This window comes from Colius striatus, chromosome 8, assembly GCF_028858725.1.
Source record: "Colius striatus isolate bColStr4 chromosome 8, bColStr4.1.hap1, whole genome shotgun sequence".
In the NCBI taxonomy this organism is placed as follows: Eukaryota; Metazoa; Chordata; class Aves; order Coliiformes; family Coliidae; genus Colius; species Colius striatus.
Window position 1 is genome coordinate 21,194,373 of NC_084766.1, and position 20,641 is coordinate 21,215,013.

At 40.7% G+C, this 20,641-nt stretch overlaps 1 long non-coding RNA gene across 1 annotated transcript; it reads left to right on the plus strand.

Moving 5' to 3' along the window:
• The first annotated feature begins 423 nt into the window (after positions 1-423).
• On the plus strand, positions 424-19,878 carry LOC133625932 (uncharacterized). The gene is made up of 3 exons (XR_009819169.1): positions 424-746; positions 12,288-12,407; positions 19,811-19,878. It is a non-coding gene; the product is annotated as an uncharacterized LOC133625932 (long non-coding RNA).
• Positions 19,879-20,641: the final 763 nt, after the last annotated feature.

Here is a 20,641-nt window from a genome sequence, read left to right on the forward strand (position 1 = left end):
CGGCGGATAACACCACCGGTCCCCGCTCCGTCACGTCCTTTTTCCCCCTCATCAGAGAGCAGCTGACAACGCTCCCACTGCCCCTCCGGCCACTGAGGGAGCTTCCCGAAACTAGCCGCCGCCCCCCCCCCCCCCAGCGTCTCCGGCAAGAGAGGATGGCGGGGCAGAGAGCGGGCAGCGGCTTGGCGCCGGCCTCGCCTCCTCAACAGGCATGCGCGGCCGCGGGGGCGCGTGCGCCTGCCGGGCCCCCGCCAGCGCGCCGAGCATGCGCGGAGGCGGCGGGCGGGTGGTTGGTGGCGGCGGGCGCTGGCGGAGTCCGTGGGGCGGCGGGCAGGCGCGCGCCCCCCGTGCCCCGCCGCGGCGCTGCGCTGCGCAGCCCACCGCGGGCTCCGGCGGCAGCCGAGTGGTGCCGGGGACCGTCGCGCCGGCAGCGCCCGAGCCAGGCTGTGCCCCAGTTTGTGTCCAATCAGAGAGTGAAGTGCGTGCACCGAGCGGGGCGGCAATGCGTAAACAAGCCCCGGGAAACTCCTCCGCCCCCCGCTCTCTCCTCCGCGCCGCGCCCGCCCGCTCCCCGCAGCCTTCCCCCGCCGCCCGCCAACAACTCCGGGGAGGCGCGCGCTCCCGCCGCCCAACCGCCTCAGCCGCCCTCCCCTCCCCCCGCCCGCCCAGCCGGCGCCGCCCGCGCTGCCACACGCACCCCACTCCCGCACCCGCCCGCGGGTGCCTGTGGCCTCTCGAGGGGGAAGGTAAGGACCCCGCCAAGACGGCGGGCGGTCGGGGGCCGCCGAGCAGGTAGAGAGGCGGCGGCAGGGTGTGGATGCGTTCCGGGGGAGGAGGGGGGCAAATCATGTGTCATAACAAGTTGTTGAACGTGACATTGCTCTTGAACTGCGCTGCGGCGTCGGCGGGGAACGGGGCCGTGAGAGGCAGGGGCCGCCGAGTAACTTTCTCCTAAGCTTGGTGGCGGAGGGGGCCGGCTGCGGCGCGGGAAGAGCGGCGGTGCTGGCTGCCCGCGGGGACCGCGGAATGCGCTCGGGAGAGGCTGCTGCCGCTCGCGATGCTCGTCGCTTCCTGAGGGGGCCGGCGCGCAGCGCGGCTGGGTGACGAGCGCTGCGCGACTGGCGCTGCGGGAGCCACTTCCACCCCTGCGAGGATCTTTCTAGCAAGGCGCCCGGGTGGCTACTTAAACGAGGAGTAGGTTCAGGTCCAAAGCATCTATTCCCGCGGGTAATTATCCCTGGCTAATGCTCCGTGGCAGTTTGGCTCATTCCCATCGTGATTAGCTTGGCTTATTATGTAAGATGTCACCGGCGGAGGAGAGGCACAAGTCCTCCGTGCGCGGGGGACACGCACACGCGGCGGCCCGCCGCGTCCCCCCGCACCGAGCACCGGAGCGAGCAGCCCCGGCCCGGGCAAGGCGGGAGCTCACCTCGCAGCCGCTGGTGAAATACGGCAGTTCCTTTCACACGTGGGTTGGGTGTGTTTCCCAAACCTCGACTTGGAGCAGGAATATAACCTGTTCTGATTCCTCTCGACACGTTTGACTTCTTTTTGCTTGCTCTCAAAAAAACCCAAACAACGAACCAACCAGCATTTGCACGTAACAAAGTTTAAGAACTTGGTTCTTGATTCGTTTGTGTGCATGTTTAGTGTGTTAACATGGTCTGGAGACGACTGAATGAATCATCAGTTCCATGGAATAAAAGCAAGTGAATCATCTCTCTCACAAACACAACTGTGAGGGCAGCGTAGCTGTTACTGTAGGCAGTGAAAGCTTAGTGTCAGCTTCTGGTACTCAATGGGATGTAAGAAGTATAGTGCTCAGAAACCCACCAGGTTTCCTGGGGCTAGTTTGTGTGAACTGTGAAAGTTTTGCAACACTCAGTTACAGGTTTTCTGGCTCAGTGGTTGAATGGTAGCTTCTTTCTGTATCAACTTACTACCCTTAATTTTATCTAAATTCTCAAAAAGGGGACATTACTGCTAAGATTTGAGTAACTGTCCTATTCAAAGAGCAGTAATTTGAAATAAGATTTAAAACACCTCCCTCCCCAATTGGTATTATGCCACATCCATCCCACCTCTGGGATTTGTTTTGCTTAGTTTTGTTAAGCAAAATACCTAGTCTCTGTTAGAATGAAATGTATAAATATATATTTGGAAAACAAATTAAGCCAGTCTATTTAATAAACACATTAGAGTTGTAACTAGATAAGACTTCTGCTCATGGTCCTCTTGCTATTTTAAATGGGATTGAGGATGGGTCATAGATATAGTTTTCCTTTCGTATCCGACTTGATTCCCACGTGGAATTTCCATCCTCCACATTTTCTTGACAAGTCTATATACAGAACTATGAATTTTCCAAGATTAATTCCTCCTTTTTTTTTTTTTTTTTCCTCAGCATACCTGCCACTGTCAAGAAATTAAGTCACTGTTTACAATAGGGAGATAGTGCTTTACACATCTAAGGACTCGGTTTTACAGTATAAAAGCATGTGAAGATCTTTGTGTGTCTTACTGCTAAACCATTCTGTCTCCTTTGGCATCAGATGTCCTTTATCCTACTGCTTGTGTTTTCTACCTCTAGTCATTCTTCAAGCAGGAATGGAGGAATAAATCAGTCTTGGAAAGGATTGGTTTGGGTATTTGTTACTCTTGGGTAAAGAGGGCATGTCACCATTTTTGACTGGAACTGAGTACACTGGCACTTGAAAAGCAATTTTATAGCATTAATTATGGGATTGGAGCAGCTAAGTATAGGAATACAAGGGGTAATAGGATAAAGCTGAAACACAAAAAGTTCCATTTAAACATAAGAAAAAACTATTTCACTGTGAGGGTGGTGGAGCATTGGAACAGGCTGTCCAGGGAGGATGTGGAGTCTCCTTCCTTGGAGGTCTTCAAGATCTGCCTGGATGCGTTCCTGTGCGACCTGACCTAGGTGGAACTGCTTCTGCAGGGGAGATCAACTGGATGATCTCTAAAGGTCCCTTCCAACCCCTACCATTCTATGATTATATGAAGACTGTATTACTTCAGGGTTCAGTGTGCAGCTGTGTTAAAAACACCTCACTATCAGAAGATTCTGAAGTTAACCAAGTAAAGACTGCAGAACACACTGTAATAGAGATTCCCATAGGTTAGATAGGTGGTCAAGTTAAACAAGAAAAAAAGACTGGTTTATTTGTGCATTTAAATCAACAGTCAAATTGCATTCATCCTTTTTTATTTAATTTTCTTACAAAGAAGAGAGAAATGTACAGCATGTATGTTCCACATGCCCAGACCTCAGCTGAAAGCAGTAAAGCAAATAATACTGAAAGTGGACTCATGATTCTACCTCAGCTGCTTTCTCTAGATGTGCTGTAGACTTCAAAATAGAAGTGAAAAATTGTAGGTTTCACTTTTAAGCCTGCAGAATGTGCAGAATAAAGTGAGACAGAATTGATTGGTTTGAAGCTGCTTCTCAGCAACTCAATTGTTTGGATTGATAAGCAGATTACTGTAGGATGCACAGCAGAACTTTTGAGAACAGCAGAGCGCAAGGCAGATAGAAGTGGAGTGTTTGAACTTTCTGTTGTGGTTTTTTTGCTATATTTGGATACATTGTCTCTGTTCTTAACATGATAAATTTATTAATACCTATTAAATCTTACTCTTTTATAAAAAAAAAAGAAGTGAAGTTATAATGTTTGTTTGAAATGGATATTACTTTGCTCAAAAAATAGTTATCACCTGCTTTGCAGTTTCTGTGCTCTGAAGGATGCACAACATACATCCTTCCAGATATTTCAGCTGGAAATGAGTGGTTATCATCCCAATGGAAAAAAAACCCAGATTTTTTCATTTTTCAGCTTTTGTTTTAAAGAACTTTTCTAGACAGATGCAGGAGTCTCGAGCAAAGTTTTGAACTCTTCTTGTAGAAAGACATACTGCTGATGTTGAAAAAGAGAATCCTTTCTTCAACTACAGAAAAGTTTGCACGAAGTGCACATTGGCCCGAGGGTCGTTTGCTCCCCAAAGATTTGTTGCAGTTGTCTGGAAAAAAGTTTATTTCCATTACTAGTCTCAATATTTAAAATATTGAGAAAATTAGTAGAAAAAAATTATACTATGCCAAGGTGTTTCTCTTTGTATCACGCTGTGTATTAGAGTTGTAGCTAATCTGCTCTTGAGTGTTGGCAAATAGTGCTTTAGATGTTTCCTAACAGTGAAGCTTATTTCTCTGGCTATTGTATTTTTCTCTTCACATTTTTTCCAGTAAATGTAGTACCATGAAAAGTAAGTTTGACAGACTTTGAGACTGAAGCCTGTAATGAGCAGAGCAAGTGTAGCACTGGCAGCATGCACCACCATGCCATAACAAGTCTGTGTGTCCAGCTGCATGTGTACATGTGGGAAGTATCTCTGTTCTGTCTCTATCTTAATTATTGCTTATAAAATAAAAGTTGTCCACTGCCAAGGGTGACACCACTGGAATGAATGTTAGGCAGTGTGACTTGAGCACTGTGGTCTCAACAGCTGTCACTATTAGTTTTTGCCTGTAAAACAAATAATTTTGACTGGTTACCTAAAGCTGAAACCATTTACCCCATTATTAATAGTTGAATTCATGCATGTCTCAGCAGCTTTCCTAACATCTGGCCAGCCTGGAGATTTGCTGCTGTACATTGGTTGTTTCTTTCCTGTCATGGAATAACTTTCTTTCATTGTTTGTCAGTTTTATATGTGTTTTGATGTGTGGCTGAAAAAATTTGCCATAATAAAAAGACTCACTTTCTCAGAAAATTTTAAAGAGGAGAGTAAAAGTTACTAGGAGGATATTCACTTCCTTAAGATGCTGTTACATCACTGACTGATGTATTGCAAGGAGCAAGGCACCAGGTTTTAAGTTGTTGCAGTCTGTTATGTTTCAAGGAACTGCTTTCCCATGTTGAATCTTCACTGGCAGCCAAGTTTGCACAAGTTGTTTTAAAGAATGTACCACATGAGCAATGACTGCTGGAGAACCTGGTATCCACACTGCACATGGGGTGCCTTTGGTGATCCCTTGCACATAGCTTCAGTATTGGGTTTTCCACCTGGAGGAAAACCGCTTTCTAGTCATACCACTTCAACTCAAAGGAAATTCTTAACAAAAAGAACCCTTCCTACTCAGTAAATCACTAATGGGGCTGTGCCAAAGAATAGTGTTAAGACCTAAATGGTGAAGCTGTATTTTTTCCCCGATTTATGAGTATGATTCATTCTATGCATATTATTGATGGCAACATTACAATTTTTTTTTTTCTGACAAAGATACATTGATTCTGGTGACTTTCTGACAGTAATCTGCTTCCTCAGAAAAGTCTGCACCTCCATGCTTAGGGATAGTGGACCCCTGAATCCATGAGTACAATCTGATACCAGCAGGGAGGGTCATAGTTTGCAATTGCCAAATAATTGCTTGCATCCAGTTTATTATTCCCATCTTCCAAACTCCACCTTGATTGCTTCTTTAGTTCACCTGTTCCAGCTTAGAGTTTTTTATTATGAGCTCTTAGGAAATACTTTGGCATTCATTCTGTATTTGTAAAATTTGTGGCACTTCAGTATCCTAGCTGATGTGACTTCTAGTCTCTATGGAAATAAGTAATAAAGAATAGCTTTCATTTTAGATGGTTTTGTCTGAATTTTTACTTTGTTTCTATCCCAGTGAGAAGAAAATAACAAACCAATTCTTCTGGAGTTTTAATAGAACATTTGTCCAAAGACCAACAGTATAAGTAAAATGTGACTCCAAATAGACAACAGTATGAATGAAAAATAAGTATAAATTCGTGTTTTTGTGACTTGTGGGAAACTTCATTGAGAGAGACCATAAGCAAAGAGCAAGATCACCAACAGCAAAGTTAAGCCCTAAGAAAAATAAGACTTCAGTTTAGTTTTAACATAGTTCAGCAGGAAAAATGTCACAGGAATTCTCAAATGTGATGAACATCTGTAAGGGACAGATTGGTTGTAATTTTCATAGTATCTCCTGGTTCTTCTTTTTAAAAAATTGAATATATTGTGATTTTCTTGTGTAGCCAAAATACCTTGGAGTGCCCTGAGTAGAGATTTGTTCAGTTGTGGCCTTGGAATCACACATTTCTCTTTGTACCTAAGCCATCCTGGCTCCCTTCACAGTGATGTGTAGTTAGAGCTGCTTACTCTGATTATAGAGGGATGAATGTGCTGGGATTACCTGTTTACTTCAGTTTCTTAGGTAAAATGTTTCAGATGACTTTTTGCATCGTGTTACCGCTGTTAAATCTTTGTGTTGTAACAAAGAGCATTAAAGTAACAGAATCCCAAAAATTAAATATTCTGTAGATAGATTTCAGTGCTAGCTGCTACTGATCAGATCTGAAAGATAAATTCTCTCCGGCACAAAAAAGTAGTTGATCTTGAGATAAAAGTCTTGAGTAGTTCTTAGAAAAGCATCACCACTAATTAAAGCAAGTGCAATTATATTTATTTCTTTCCTCAAGAAGAAGAATGGAATATGTAAGAAACTAGGCTCTTGAATAATTTTGTACTGAAAACAGGGTTCTTTTATTCAAGATCAGCTCTTAAATAGCCAATGTGTGCTTTGAATGAAGTTAAAGATGTTTCTTTCTTTCATGGTTTTATAAAATTGTTATTTACTTTTTTGAAGACTCATCAGTACTAGCTGCTAGACAAAAGATCCTTTCTGTGATATAAATGATATTTTGACTAAGTACTCTTGTTTGATTCGGGCTGTAGAATTTCCCTGCATACAAAGTGATTTTGAAGAGCTGCTTAATCAAACCAATATTTTTCAGCTTTCCATCTTAACTCTTTTGATATATCATAGATAAAGTAAATTTTTGTGTTTTCAACCCAAATGTGTATTTACCAAAACTGGCGAGTGTTTTCTGCAGACAGTGATCATAGAATGCAAGCTGGTGCCTCACACAGGCAAGTGTTGCAAACCTAACATTGATGTGTAACTTTTGTGTATTCATTACTGAAAATTTAGAGTGTAAATTGGCATGGGATTAGTGTACAATTCAAAATTTACATTAATTCCGGGGGAGCTTTTCCAGTGAATTCAGTGTGAACCTGGATGAAACGAGTGTCAAACTTGTAATAGAGGAGGTTTTCTGTAACATCTGGCTTCTCAGGGTATAATAACTCTTATTACATCAACTAATACAGTAGGGAATACCACACAATCTGTTGAGCATATAAGCCCTTCATGTCCCAAACAATTGCAGCAAACCTTGAAGTAAGAGTGAGGTTTCAGAAGACATCTATAGGTACAACTATTGAGCAAGGGAAGTGCTGCTACTGTCTCTTACGCTGTCTGAGCCCTGACAAGTCACTGAACCCTCAAATAAAATAAATTTAACTAACCCAGCAAGATACTGATAAAAATTTCTGGTGGGCTACTGTATTAGATGTGCTTACAGATGGACCAAGAAGCTCAGTAGTGCTTCCTAGATAACTAGGAATAGTTACTTTATTGTAATTGTAATTTGATTGGCAATCAAATAGCTAATTTGAGGGGAATATGTGGGTATCACCTGTAAAACAAAGGGGATATTAGTGTAGGGATAAATTGTGAGGTAGTGCTCTGTCATGGATAGAAGAAAAATGGGTCATTACCACTAGAACAGTAAAGGCTTTAGCTGGAGTGTCATCATGTGGTAGAAGCCATATCTCCAGTAAGTCTGTAATTTTTGATATCTGTAAGATCTATGAATCATTGTTTTCAGGTTTGACTTTGTGATCAGGATTGAGAAGTGGAATTTGCTGATATAAAGTATTCTCATGATAATTAATTCTGACACCTAGAGGTCTTGCTAATACTTATGTAATTACTTTGATATAAGAACAGTATGAAGAGAACAGCGTACATTAAGAAAGCTGTTCTTTAATGCTTATATAATGTAAACTCTGGTCTTCCTTTCTAGGCTACTGCACTAGAAGTGGGTTTGAGTCACATGGACATGAACTGCTGGTGCCAGTTCAGTGTTTTGTAGTTCTGGACTGCTAGGTGCAGACTCTGTATCTGGTATCTTTCTTGCCAGTGGAGAACCCTCCCATTGGCTTCCCCTATCTAGCTGTCCTATACATAGACTGCTCAAGCACCTCTGATATATAAAGAACATTTGCAAAGATCTGCCCAACACTGTGCCTTTGGATTTACAGTTTCCTTTTTTTTAGTTGGTAATATATGATAACATTGGTAGGTTAATGTGATGACTGAAAAGAAATTTCCTACCAATGATGATGGCTGCTTACTATGTGATTTTTACTGTATGATTTCAAGGGGAGTGGTTTGGGTCTTACTAAGCAAAGGCAGAATCCATAAAAATACAAGTCATTTAGAATTTATCCTTAACTGATGAAAACTGCTGTAACTTCAACTTTAGTTGATCAATTTAGCTTGGAGGAGACTTGAGAGATGATCTCATTAATGTTTACAAATACCTAAAGGGTGGGTGTCAGGAGGGTGGAGCCAAGCTGTTCTCAGTGATGTCCAGTGATAGGACAAGGGACAACGGGTACAAGCTGGAACATAAGAGGTTCCAAAGAAACATAAGGAAAAACTTCTTCACTGTGAGGGTGATGGAGCACTGGAACAGGCTGCCCAGATGAGTTGTGGACTCTCCTCTGGAGACATTCAAAACCCATCTGGACAAGTTCTTGTGTGACCTACTCTAGGAGGTCCTGCTCTGGCAGGGGTGTTGGACTGGATGATCTTTCAAGGCCCCTTCAAATTCTATGATTATGTGATTCGGTGATTTAACTTTATGCCAGTATTGAATATGCCTATAGACAGAGGAAAGCCTCAGTGCAAGTACTGCTTGTACTTACCACAGTTAAGTTACCACAGACCTTGCCTGGTTTTGTTTATAAAATTGTTAGTTATTAAATAATTCCAAGAACAAGGGAAAAGATGTCATTTTGCCTAGTTAAACAATTTTTTGTAACCTTTTCATTTAAGCCAGGACTTCAAATTTGGCTTAACTATTGCCCTGGTATTATGAATGTATTTTTCCTGTTCTTGGGAAGATAGAACTGTGTTTGATCTAAGCATAAGCCTTTGAAAAAAAAAATCAAAGTTTATGTATGTCCTTAGAAGAGGCTGGTGAGATTTTGGCTGAGACATATTCCAAAGACAGCATCTGCAGCCAACTAGTCGGGTAGAACTTTCCTTGTCATTGTTCCTCCTTGAATTCCCAATGTGAACTCCTATAAAAGTATTCAAAGGGAGATTAGCTCTGCTTTGACTGTTAGAAGCACAGACATCATGAAGGAGAAAGAAGAGATGACTGCTCTGCAGAGGAGCAAGTGGCTTCTGTTTACAAGTATCTGAGGGTAAAGGAAGTTAGAAAACCATTAGGGTCTAGGCACAGGGAAATGTGGAGATGGATTTTGAGTTGCCTGCTCAGGGGAGGGTAGAGGGTATAAAACCACTAGAGAGAATACTTTCTAATCTGCCTCTTTGCTATCAGCAAACAGCAGACAGAACAACAGGCAAAGGACATCTCTTCCCTTCAGTGCTTGCTGGTTTAGTGTTGATTTCATTTATTCACACACATGAGGTCTGTTTGCTGGGTGCAGAAGTCAAGCTGCTGACAACTCACACTGCATGGAGTCATGCTGACACTGCAGTAGAATTTCTGTATTTTGGGTATGGTTACATATAAAAATTAGACTGTTCTAATACAGCTATTTTAAGGCTAAAGGGCTAACATGTTAGGATACTTATTATTTTAGGCTGTTGATTTGACCATAATTCATCCATTGCAGTGCAATTATGTTCTCGTAAGGGTTTTTCCTCAGCAGCCCCATATTTACTGTGGAGTTGTAAAGTGTGTGAGGATTTAGCAGTAGGAGCTGTCTGCAGTAAAGTGTAGAGTAGGTGCAGAGAAAGGCAGGAAGACAAAGAATGGTCTAAGCTTAGGGAAGTTGAATGTCTCCTTGGACAACTAGTTTCTGCCCAGCTTGGATGCTAAATGACTGTTTTATGCTGGGTGGGTAGCATAGGTCAGATGTTCACAAATGGCCATTCATTTTTCAACATCTGTGAAATACATAGGCAAATTTGCTGGTCTTCTGACGTCAGCAGTACCTTTAGTGAAACTGATCTGTTTATTGTCAAGAATTCTGAGTGTCCTGAAAAACCTGAACCATAGAACTTACATCAGGTATATGGAACTAAAGAGTACTTCGGACAGTTTGGACCTAGATTTCTAAATCTCCTGTATCTGTAAATTATTAAGTAGTGTTGTCTTGGTGAACAGGTTGTGGATTTACTATTTGGGGAGCATTGAATTATTAGAGGAATGAGTGGATATGCCTTTTATACCAGGTTGTTTGGTAGGAAATATATGTTCATATTATTAAAACTGGTGTTAGAGTTCACACATGCAAAGGCACAGGGGTTTTTTGTCAGCTTTTTTGAGTCTGATTTTTACTGATACTAATCTCAGAAGGCTTCATCTAGATACAGAGTTCTTACGAGTGTGGTTTCATGGAGGTGTGTAAGAGATTGGCTTTGCCTAAACGTTGTGTACTTAGACAAAGAAATGTAATAGACAAATTGGGCTCAGGGAGAGGCACTAGTCATACAGGTATGTTTTTCCATAATGTACTTGGGTATGCTGCTTGGAGGTACAAAGGTACTATTTTATGCCTTAAACTAACGATGCATTGGGGCACATCTATGTGATTTTAAGCAGATGTAAGCTCTTGCTGCCTGATCTTGAAGAAACTGAGCAGATATCTGCCTATGATTACGAGAATTGTCAAGTCAAAGTGTATTAGCTGTGGCTTAATGCCATGGTAACACCACAGTATGATTTCTAGTCAGCTTATAACACAGACATATCTCACTGCTTAGTAGGCCCAGTTTGCAACTTTTCTTTCATGAAACCAAACAAGATTCATTAAAAACACTTTATTAAATAAAACAAACTGTTCTTTAGGAAGCTATGACAGTGATCTTATAGATAAGTTCTGAATATGGTACTTGCAGGAAGAGATAGGCAGAGTTTAGGAAAGAACTAGTCTAACTGTAGAATAATAGAGAAGCCCACAACACTGAACACCTGGACAATTCAGAACCTTCTCTTCTCTTACACCTCAATGAGTGAGATGTTATTGATCCTGCCTGTTGGAGTGGGTGATTTACCCTGCTCACGGCAATAATCATACACATTCCTTGAAAGCGGTGATTAAATGATGATTCGTGAGCTTTCCTACCAGTAAGAAAAGCATAAACATTGTTGAGCATCCTGTATTAATAGATGTCTACGGAGCTTGTTCTGCAAGAGCTCTTTGTAAGGCAGAGTAGATCAGACAACTTTGTGTTATTGCTCTAAAAGTGAGTGATAAAATGTTGGCAATAATGATTGTGGCTATTCAGTCAGATATGACAGGAGTGTTACATGAAGTGTTACATTGTGTCTTGTATGTTAATTTAGGTGCTAAACTAGGGTAACTTTTATTTTTAATCTCTCATTTCTGTGTATCTTGTGGGCTGCACAGGTTTTAAATAATAGCTAAAACCCCTGATACTACATCATTGCTCATTTTATCATGTCATTATTGGCAGCACTCACTTGGAAGTTCCCAGTTCTGCATACATCAATCTCTGGATCTATACCAAATACAGGAAAGCGGTGATTTCATATAAGCTATATAGCTAAACAGGGCAGGGAAATCCAACTGCTGACTGTGCAGTTGCTGTTCTTGTCTCACCATGTACCAAAATTAATCAGTGTAATACACCAGAAACAGAGCATAGAGCAGGAGCTCCAGAACTTTTTTTGAATACTATTAACAGAGAAAGAAAGCTGTATGACAGAATAGTTGATTTAGCAGCTTGTACCTTTTTATTTTGGATAATGCACAGATGCAGGAGGAGCTGTTTAGGCTATATTCCTTCTCTAGAGGAAAGGCAGTAGATCAGATCTTTGCAGGATGTGAGTTTGAAGTTAGGAGGTCCCTGCAGGAGTGAACAGCTTTACAGTTTACCTGCACAACAGATTACCAAGAGTCTTTTTTGAAAGTTGTTTTCCTTCAGACAAGTAGGTGCTAAATATTTTCAGTTTGAGGGACTGGAATTGCTGTCTATGTAAACATACATTTGCAGTCTTTTGGGTTTTAGGTCTACTCTGCAACACTTCTGAGTTAATAAGGTTTTGTATTCAAGATTTTGGGTTTTTTTTTTTTTACATTGTATCTTTTTTTTCCTCTTTGCATATTCCTGCTTATCCCACAAGCACAAGGAACCGATCAAAACTCTGGGTAGAAGATACATTTCAGGAAAAGAAGAAATTTGCGTACACGGAAAAGAAATCACACAGAAGGATTGTGGAGAAGAATCTAGAGTGCAAGTTCTGGTATGAAATTCTAAATATTTTCCTTGGAATTCAGGTCACTGTCTGCTCTGGAAGATGAACCTCAATTAATATACAGCATAGCATGTACAATAGTTCCACTGAGTCTGTGATAGCCAGGCAAAGATTACTTCTTACCAGAAAAACTATGTTTAAATGGGTTCAGATTAGCAGAGTTTCTACTCTGTTATATGTGGTATCCACCAAGATATTTTTCATGCTTTGAAGTGTCTAATATGTAAGAGAACTTGTTTGTATGAAAACTAGGCACAAAGACAGAACAGCTTTCTAGTACTAGATATTTTTGCCACTGTTAAAAAAGTTTTGAGTGTGATTTCTTTTGTCCTTAAGATATCAGGAGAACCATGTATAAATACTCTTGAGATGCATTTTTCCATCTCCATAGTATGAAGTTTAAAGGCAATTCATTTTCTTAACAATAAAGATGTGGAAATATCAGTATTCAGCTAGAGAATATCTTGGTTTATTTCTGACTCCATATTCCCACTGAAGGCACTGGAAAGTATTCCTGCTAATTTAAGGGGCCACAATTTGAATCTTCAGTACTTACAATGGAAATTCTGAACTTAGACCTGTGAACTTGTAGGAAGCAGGAAAAAAAGGTCTTTCACATGAAATCCCAAGAAAGCTCATTTAAATTTAGAAAACTTAATTTTGCTCTTTTTCATTTTTGTAGCATGAAATTTGAATTTTTGGACTAGTAACTATTTCCAGAATTTGGCTATGTAAAAGCTCATCAGGCTAGAACCAGGTGTACTCACATTACAAGTTGACTGGCTGGAATCACTCGCCTAATCTTAGAAAAATGGCTTGACTTTTTTTTAGTCTTATGTAGCTGGACTTACTGGTACAGTTTCAAAAGCCTTCTAAGTACAAGACAGAAGACTGATGTTTTCTAGGCCCATATCCTGAGTGGTGTTATATAAAAACACCTGTTTACTGTCCACTGAATTGAAATTGAAGTTATGATCTCACTGTTGCTAAGTACTGACTTCAGCTGGTATAAAATGCTGTGGCTAGAAGTTTGTTCTATATTCAGGGAAACCAGAAGAAAGGACAGGAAGCAGAGAGAGGAGAAACTCGTTACAAAAGTAGTTTAACTAGATGACATAAAACCTTGAATAAGGACCAGTGCATCAGCAAAAATGAAATGGAGATATAATCTGGCAATATTCTTAAGGTAATATAATTGCAATTTCCCTACAATAGACGTTTGATTGAAATGTCAGACTAGAGTACAGCTTAACTGTGAATCAAAAAATGTCATAAAGGAGATGGAAACCAAAAAATACATATGGGGGGCATCCTTATCCAACCATCTATTTCCTTGCTTGAAACTGCAGAAATAATGATGGGGTGTTTAGGTGTTCATGAGAGAAACACCAGAAAAAAAACCCCATGGGGGTAATTCTAAAATTGATATATTCCATTTAAATGTAAGTAAGCTCCCTGACATTAGATGAGTATAAATAGAAGTCTCATACACTTGCATGGGCGTATTCCAGATCTCTTGAAAATCTCAGATAAAACAGAAGAATAGGATAAAAAGCAAAAGAGAAAGCACTATGTAGAAACTATTGGTAGGTTCTATTTACAGAGTGCCTTATTCTTCCTTCACAAAGCACAGACTTCTGAAAGAGTTTTGAAGGGTCCTAGTATAATCAGCTGCCAGTGTCAAGGGGAGACAAAAGAATGAAGGTAGTCTTGGATGAATGGGCAATGAATATCAAGAAGTTGTCAGTTACATTGCTTCTATGGTTGTTAATGCTGTGATCACTACTCATATACTGAACTTCGTTCTGGCAGTTGAACTTCAAGGAGGATGCAGGGAAATTGAAAAGGGTGTATAGACCTGAGGAATGATGCAGGACTTGGGAGACATGCTTTATCATGAAAAACCGGAGGCAGAGTTTAGTAAAAGTGAAAGTGGCACTTCCAGCCAGTAATCAAGCCATCCCTTAATATTATCTTTGGTAAACTAAATGGAAATATCCAAGATAAAGTAACTGATATTCCAAACCATATTATTGTCTCAGAGATTAAAAGAAATCAGATCACCCTACCTTAGCAAACAAGGTAATAAAAAACAGACTAATTCAGACTACAATTAAAGAGTTAAAAATTGATTCTAAAATGATTCTGTGATCTCTATCATAGCCAGGCCCAGTACAGTTATTTAGCAAGATGACCTAGGAAACATTTGAAACTTAAACTATAAAAAGCTATAGATAGCATCTGAACAGCAAAATATTTTGTCAGGAAGGAAGAAGAAAGTCTTTTTAGATATCCTTATGAACACATAGTTCTCGTGGGGGAGATGATGAATATTTCTAACTCAGACTGAGAAGGGAATGCACACATCAAAGATAGTGAAGGTACAAGCAGCGTGTCCCACTGAAGTTGCTCAAGATTTGAATGAATTGATAAAGAAGAATTTAGGTTTGTCTTGCACACAAATTTGTACTTGGGTCAGTAAGTGTTCTGTTTCATTCCTTTTACTGTAGAAAACAGACTACTTACACAGTTGTACGCATTGCATAATGCTCAACTTTCCCCAACTGGAGTGTTTATTTTCTTGTGCAGGAGTCTTTTGGATGTTTTGCCTAAATGTCTTATGTTTCCACCTACTCCTGTCTAACATAGTGCATTCCTTTTATAGAGAAATAAGATCTGAAAGATCATTCTTGGCATTAGTCTCTAGTGAAACAGAAATTTTTGCTGGAATCTACTGAGAGTTTTGCAGGTTTACTAGCAGTGCTGCTTTGGGAGTAGAGCAAAAAGGTTGCTGTTGACATGCAGTCTGTAGGGATTTTCTAGCATTCCTCATGTGAGCAGTTTTCTTTCCATAACAATGTTTGGATATTGTGTGCAAAACATATTCTTTCCTCATCTCTGTTCACATGTCATTAGTGAAATGAGTCACTCACTCCACTATGAAGTAATGAGTTCACTTGAATGTTTAGAATGTGTGGAAGACGTTGGACAAGGCACTTACAGTATCTAACCATGCTGGGGTTTGGAAGTGTGAGGAAGAGGCTACAAAAAAAGAGTAGAAATTTGTCATTTACATATGAGCAATTCCTCCCTGTACAGTGGGCATCACAATCTAAGCAAAGATAATGAAACATCCATGGTATTATAATGCAATCTTTGTGGCTTCAGAACTAAGAGGTGGTAAACCAGAGGAGCACTTCAGTTCTTAATAGTATCCATGTGCTTCCAGCACCTGATAACTTGGATAACATAATAGTGGAAATTTCTCACATAGGAACGCTTATAGGAGCTAGGAGTGATACTCTGTTCTCTCAGAGTTATGATGCACTATGGACACCTGTAGTACCCTTTTGTCATGGCTTAGGCCCATCCAGGGACAAAAGACCACAATCAGACTTAAGTACCACAGACTTCAGAACTCATGAAGGGCAGGAGGGCTTAATTGCTGCATATGGTCCTGAACAAAACAGACAAGGCTACTCAGCGTGGGGAAGAAAACAGAAAATAATCCACCGTCAACAAAAAAAACCCCTCATAAAACCCCAAAACATAACAAACAGAAAACAACACACGGTGGTACAGTGATGAAGAGCACAAACAGCCCTTTAAGAACACCTGCCCCCCCCCCACCCCTCTCCTCTTCCCGGGCTCAGAGTCCTGACCCCAGTGTCTTTATCTCCTCCCTCTCTGAACGGCTCAGGGCAGCAGGGAATGGGGCCTTCAGTCAGTCTTTTCCTGATGGCTCCTGCTGCTTGTGTTTCCTCAAGACAGCCAGACTCCTCACAGGTCCTCCCTGCTCCAGCTTTTGGTCCCTTACAGGCCAGGCAGCCCAGCATGGGCTGCTCTGACATGCATATATCCTGAGGGCCACTGCTCCTCTCCGTCTCCTTTGTGTGTCTCTACGGCCCGCAGACTCTCCAGCACGGCCTGTGCCATGGCTGCCTCCTCACACAGTCTCCTGCCCATCAAGGCGCACTCACCTGAAGCTGCTGGTGGCTCTCAGTCCTGTCAAGTCCAAGAAACACTTTACGGGGCCTGCACTGTAGCCCCCCCCCCCCCACCCCATTAGCAAGCAAAAGCAGCTCCTCACAAACCCTGACACCTTTATTTGACACCTTCCCTCCTAGTTATTGGGAGAGTGTGGTACTTGGGCATGGATGGAATAAGACTAATTTGCAAATCCACTTCTAACCATGCTGCAAAGAGTGCAATGACAGGTTATCTTTAAACCTTGCTGCAGATTACAATATGTGTGCACGCTTGAAGCTATAATATTCTATTTTCTGCAACCAAGAATACTTTCAGTTAAGTACAAATATAAAGTGAGACAGTATTTCTGTTTCAGCAGTTGTTTATGAATTGGTGCTTTGGAAATGAGCATAACCATGCATTTTTATTTCCTTTTTCATAATGAATGTGTAGCTGTAAAACGCTCTATCAGTACGAGATGTGTGTTAGCCAACAACCTCTTCATCACAGGAGAGGTAAAAGTAGACTTAATCATATACTAGAGACATAAGAATAACTTGTTTCAGGAAGTCATGGAGATATTGTGTAGGATTTAACTGTGTAAACTGATATTTAGATTAATGAGATGTTTGTTACTATGAAAAAGAAAGACAAGTTGATGGGTCTCCTTCTTTGTCATCTTAAGTGGTCATTTACTCTTGCTTAACAGCCAATGCCAAAATGCAATTAAAACACAATGTTCTGTTTCACTCCCATTTTGCAAGTGTAAAAAATTATTTAAATATCTATCTATATATATAAACACACAGATACATAAGAATCCAGCTTTTTATCTTCAAATATTATAGCTTGCAAAATGTTACACTTGCCTCCATATGCTGAAAATTTGAGACTTACCTTTTAATTCCTTACCAATCCTGTTCTAAAATCAAACTGCAGATATTTTGAATATTTTCAAGAACTGGTATCAATAGCAATATGAGGCAATATGTAGGTTAAGTGTTCAATATGGCTTTTTTTTTTCCAAATGAAATCTCTCGCCTCAGAGTTTAGGGGTCTGGTTTAAATGCCTGTCAAGTTAGCATTCAGATGAAGAATAATGTTGCGATTAACACATTCTATTGGAATTTGAGTTTAATTCCTAGACAGTCATGTTTGTCTGTGTGGCTGACATCAGAAATTTAATAGGAAACCAGCTAGAGATCTTCTACTTTTCATGTAAAACAGACTCAGTAATGCATCTTTTTCTTTACATAGTTTAGATTGGAGACTTTTTAGACCAGATGGTCTTGCAAAGAGTATGTCTCCACTGCAGCTGAAGTATTAGCTGAATGGATATATTTGCAAAGCTAGACAGCTTGGTTAGCAGTAAAAATAGTGTCAGGTTTTTCAATAAATGGGACTCACCTTGCCTTGGACCCTTGTATGGCTACATTATGCTGATGTACATTCTGTATGTTACTTCCATAATTATTGGAGTTAGCTAGGTTAAAGACTATATCTACTTTTCCCTTTGAAAAAGTGGTTTTATTTTGATCAGCTTTTGGTTTACTCCTTTACTCCGTGGTCAACCTTCAGATTTACTTCTGATTTATTCTCCTGTAGAATCGTAGAATGGTAGGGGTTGGAAGGGACCTCCAGAGATCATCTAGTCCAACCCCCCTGCAGAAGCAGGTTCACCTAGATCAGGTCACATAGGAACATGTCCAGGAGGGTCTTGAAGACCTCCAAGGAAGGAGACTTCAGAACCTCTCTGGGCAGCCTGTTCCACTGCTTTTTTCTATCCTTTGCCTTCCCTTTGCCTTCTCTGCCCCATAGTACACAGTTTCTTCCTTTACTCACAGAAGACCAGAAGGCCACTTTGCAAAGCTGTTTTGCTGGGGAATACTATTTGATGCCTGAGAATTCTCAAGAAATATGATTTCCTTAGTTCTTTAAGAAAAGCAAGAAGTAAACATAATAAATGACCGAGACAAAATACATTTGCACAGATTCCCCTAGGGCTGGATAGTGGTAATATATAATCCAGACCCTAAATGTACTTACCCTTCTTCTTATCTTGAATCACTTCTAACAGACAGCCCATTTCTTGCATGAATTTTCCACTTCTGAAATGACATTCTTTTCTATGATAGTTGGGCTATAGGTGTTCAAAAGCCAAGTAGTGCACTAATTCTAAAATGCAGTTGATTGCTCAGAGTTCTATACTATGGAAAGACATATTCTGCAGTTTGAAATTATTAAGTTTGCCTCTTCATGAAGGATTTAGACTCATGTTACATAAATAACATGGATTAACACCTCAATCCCAGAACTGTAATACTTTGAAAACACATCTGTTTTTCTAGGAGCTAACAGGTAAATTTGTTCATCAGATTTTGCATTAAAATTTGGTTCCTCTAAGAAATGTAGCAACTTGAGAAGCAGAGCAATGCAGAAGGGACAAGAGAAAGGGAAAAACTTTAATTAAGGGAAAGAAGGGGGAAGTCGGGACATGTGAAGCAACTATCAACCTAGTTTAACAGGACTGTGTATTTTGCTGTTGTGCACTATTCCAGGAAGCTTACCATAATGAAAAATCTCTCCGTAAATTATTTAGCATGTAAAGTAGCTTCTTCATAATTTAAAGTTTTTAGACATATCATGGAGCAAATGAGAATGGACACAAAGCTGCTGTATACTACCATGATACTGACCTGTAATGATTGTTAGGAAAACCCAGTAGCTTTTGCTTAGTTTACTCTATAGTTCCCACCACAATGAATCCCATAGGATAATGAAGACCAGGAGGTGACAGAGCCATTGCATGTTTGGGTGTATCCCTAGTATCCATGCAACTGGCTATTTGCCTTCTTTACTGAAAGGTTTCATTGATGATTCATATTTAATCTCACGTCCACTGGGACACCCAGATTCTCTTCTGCAAACCTGCTTTTGAGCCCATCAATCCCCAGCATATACTTGTGTGTGTGCTATTCCTTGCAAGTACAAGACTTTGCATTTCCCTTTGCTGAGGTTCATAAGACTCCTTTAGGCTCATTTCTCAAGTCTTTTGTGGTCCCTTGTGAGTGGTGGCACAACCATTTGATGTATTAACTAACCACTCCTAACAGTTTTATGTCATCTGAAAAATTGCAGGGTCTGCATTCTGTCCCATCACCTGGTCATTAATGATGATGCTAAGCAGCACTGATCCCACTATCAGTCCTTGGTATACTCCAATAGTGACTGATCTCCAGCTGGACTTCGTGTTGAGACTGGCAGATCAGACAGCTTTCCATCTACCTCATTGTCTATTTCAACACACATACTGCCAAGGATAGAGACTCCAGACACAGCCTCACCAAACAATTCCAGCATTTGTCCACCCTCACAGTAGATTTTTTTTTTCTCGTGCTTAAATTGGATTTCCTGTCTTTCAGTTTGTGTCCACTGCCTCTTCTGTCATTGGACAATATTGAGAAGCTTTTGCTCTGCCTTTCCCCATCAGGTATTTATACACATTTATAAGACCCTCCCTGAGCAAGGCTAAACAACCTGAGTTCTCTGAACCTCTTCTCCTATGACAGATGCTACAGGTCATCTTAGTGGCTCTTCAGTTTCTGTGATAAAATTGTAAACATGGAGAAAATAATATGGTAGTGTAGCAGTTACTTTTCACTCTTTATTGCCAATATTTTTATATTATCTGATTAATGTTACTGTATTCTGTGGCTTTGAACAAGAGACACTTACCAAAGAAGTAGGGATCATCATATTTTGTTTATACTAAACATTTTACAGTATTATTGACAGTGGTTACAAGTTTCTTATTCTTTGGGCACTAAATACCATTTAAATTGGCTCCTGGTTACATCACAGAATTACAGAATCTTAAAAGTTGGAAGGGACCTTGAAAGATCATCCAGTCCAACCCCCCTGCCAGAGTAGGACCTCCTAGAGTAGGTTACACAAGAACTTTTCCAGCTGGGTTTTGAATGTCTCCAGAGAAGGGGACTCAACAACCCATCTGGGCAGCCTGTTACAGTGCTCCATCACCCTCACAGTGAAGAAGTTTTTCCTTGTGTTTCTTTGGAACCTCTTATGTACCCATTGCCCCTTGTCCTGTCAGTGAACATCACTGAGAACAGCCTGGCTTCATCCTCTTGACACCCACCCTTTACGTATTTGTAAACATTAATGAGATCACCCCTCAGTCTCCTCTTCTCCAAGGTGAAGAGCCTCAGCTCCCTCAACTTTTCATCACAAGAGAT